The sequence below is a fragment of the Chinchilla lanigera genome, unplaced genomic scaffold (assembly GCF_000276665.1).
Source record: "Chinchilla lanigera isolate Chin_1 unplaced genomic scaffold, ChiLan1.0 scaffold00011, whole genome shotgun sequence".
Classification (NCBI taxonomy): Eukaryota; Metazoa; Chordata; class Mammalia; order Rodentia; family Chinchillidae; genus Chinchilla; species Chinchilla lanigera.
Genome location: NW_004955412.1, coordinates 10,552,853 through 10,556,068, shown reverse-complemented (window position 1 = coordinate 10,556,068; position 3,216 = coordinate 10,552,853). Strand labels below are relative to the sequence as shown.

Genomic DNA, 3,216 nt, shown 5'->3' with positions numbered 1-3,216 from the left:
ATATATTATTTATATAGCTTATATTTGTTTAAAAATAAATACTGACCTTTTAAAACAATGTCTTCTGAGGTTTATGATGCTTGCAAAAGGAAAATATATGATACAAAGAGTAGGAGGGAAATACATAGAATTACTGTTACAATATTTTTGCATTGTTTACAAAGTGATGGAAGTACTTAAAGGTACTAGCTTAAGGTAGACTGCAACAGGTAAAGGATGCATAGTGTAAGCCCTAGAAGAACTCCTAAAAGAACCGCACAAGACATATTATGTAAAAGCTAACAGATGAGAACATACAGAATACTGACAATTACTTGATTAATCCAAAGTAATGCAGGAAAAGATAAATAATGCAATAAAAAATGGGAAAATAGAAAACAGCAAGCTCATTGATTTAACCCAAGTATATGTAAGGAATAACCCTTCCTTACTGGATCAATTACATCATCTGTCAATAATTTTGTATTAAAATGTTTAAATGAAAATTTATTTCTTAAATAAATAGACTAAACAACCCAAATATGTAAAAGGAAAGGTTTTTACAGACAAAAAATAGCGTCTTTACATTACTTTTTAGTCAGACTTTAAATATAATGGCACAAAAAGATACAAAGCAAAAGAATGGAAAAAAGATACACAACATCATGAAAACTTTAATGAAGAGAAAGCTAGTGTCATGTTACTTTCAAACAAATTAGTTTTTAAGAAAGAGCATTATGAGATATACAGAGACATTTCATAATAAGTCAATTCAACTGGAAAATACAATAACCCTAAATCTGTAAAGTAATTGCCAAAAGAAATATAGTAATTTTCAATCAGACTTAGATTTAACTCTTGGTTATTTACAAACACAAGTGTGCAAAAAATAGTATAGATAAACATTTTAATATCGACTCATTTATAGATACAATAGTGATATATTGGCAACACTGCTAAATATCTAAAGTTACACAAGCTAATGTTGTCTTTACATTAAATGTATAGGAAATATTTTCTCAAATAGGTTATGTGCTGGGACTTCTTGCGAGTTTTGACAGATTTGAAAGCATTGAAACCATAGAGAGTATTCTCTAGACCCAAGAGAATTAAACTATACAGCAATAAAAGTATAAGTAGAAAGTCACATTTTTGCAAATTAATGACATGAAATTAAATAATACATGAGTTGAAAAAGAACATATTTTATACTAGTGATAATGAAAACATGACATCAAAGATTATGTAGTATATCTGAAGTAAAGCTCATAAATTTCAGAGGAAATTTTACAACTCTAAATACATGTAGTAGAAAAGAGAGATCTGAAAATCAGTTTACCTTTTCCACCCCAAGAAGCCAGGAAAAGATAAACCTAAAGAAAGTAAAAGGAAAGAAATAGTAACGCTAAAATCAGAAATCAGGAAATAGAAAGTAGAAATAAATTAGAGAAATAAACCCAGTTGATTCTCTGAATAAATAAGTAAAACTACTAGCACAACTTATATATCTGAATGGCCAGAAAGTTCAGGCAGAGGTGCTCAGTATGGTTAGTCATAGAAAATAAATTATAATTTCAATGAGCTACCACTGTAACCTTACCAGAATGGCCAAAATTAAAAGGATTGATAATACCAAGTATTCATAAAGATGTGGAGCAATCAGAGCCCTCATACATTGGTGGGTGGTAAGTTGATAAAAAAAAAAACTTAGGAAAATTCTTCACAGTTGCTAGTACTGCTAATTATCCATACACCCCATACCATGAGTTGACTGTGTACCCCAAAAGCTCGTATATTGGCAACTTAACCCTCAAATTCATATCTTGACAGCATTTAAGGTGGGGCTTTTGACAAGTAATTACATAACTACATGAAATCTCAGATCTTTGTAAATAACCCAGTCCTAGGTATTCTGTTATAGCAAAAGGAAATGGGACAGAGATCCCCATGACCCTTGATATTCCATTTCTGTGTATATAACTAAGAGAAATGTACAGAAAAATCCACCAGAAGATGTGAGCAAGAATGTTCATTGCTGTTTTATTCATCACAAAACTAGTTATATAAAATAATCCAACAACAGAGGTGAAAAGTCGAGGTATAGTATGAGTGATACAGATGGCAGTGAAAAAGAACTAAGTGCTACCATATGCACCTATGGGGGTGAAACGTGTAGACTGACCACAGATTCAAGTTGAGGAAAAAGCCAGGCACAAAAGAGCCTATATTGTGTAATGCTTTTGTGTGAAGTTTGAAGCTGGAATGATTAATTTATGATGATAAAGGGATTTGAGGAGCCTATCTGCCGGGAGGAGTCACAAAATAACCTAGATGCTAAATATTTTCATATGGGTTGGAAGTGTTGTAGGATATATACATATGTAAAAATTCATGAGCAAATTTTAGTGTGAAAAATATTTTACCTATAGTATCACCATTAAAATGTGAAAATTTATGGTTTTTAAAGCACTGAAATATTGTTTTAATAGCAAACAATTAGAAATAATCTGAAATATCAGTAAGAACTGGAAAAATCTGTTTTATGGCAGAATTCTCATACTTTGTACTTAATTTCATAAAATTCATAAAATTTCATAAAATTCAGGAAAATATTATTTAGCACAAGTAATGTTGTTTTTCAGGCTGTATAGACCAAAAAATTTAGGATAGCATCTATTTTCTCATCTTTTTTTTTTTTTTTTTTGTACTGGGAATTGAACTCAGGACCTTGTGCTTGCCGAGCAAGTGCTGTGCCACTGAGCTATATCCCCAGCCCTCATCTTATGTTATCAGGAGACAAGCAGAGCTATCTTTCCATAAAGGATCAAGAATTTTTTTCTTCACATTTCATTTGGCATAGGACACAAAATTTTGAACTGGACTTCTGATTTAACAAAACTAGTTAGGGAAGGTCTTCTAGGATTGAATCTAGGTTGACTCATCACAATATTTTTCTGAACTTAGCTGTATCAAAATATTTTGTATGTAAATTGTATATTTGAAGACACTTAAAATTTATGTTTCATGAATAAAAATTGCTTACTTTTCTATTGTGTAGAGAGGAAACACTCATAGTTTGTTATCATTTTTCCACTTATCATATAAGCTGTGTTAGTCACTGCTGATCATAGAAATGTAGTCTTTAGGGGCTGGGGATTTAGCTCAGCGGCAAAGCGCCTGCCTGGCAAGCGCAAGGTCGTGAGTTCGGTTCCCGGTACCGGAGAAAAACCAAAAAAA

The 3,216-nt window shown here is 31.6% G+C and overlaps 1 protein-coding gene across 1 annotated transcript in view; it reads left to right on the top strand.

Annotated features, from left to right (window-relative positions):
- The window catches only part of LOC102006324 (chromosome unknown open reading frame, human C11orf65), a 34,191-nt gene that overhangs the window by 11,296 nt on the left and 19,679 nt on the right, over window positions 1-3,216 (top strand). The gene's annotated exons all lie outside the window — the stretch shown is intronic.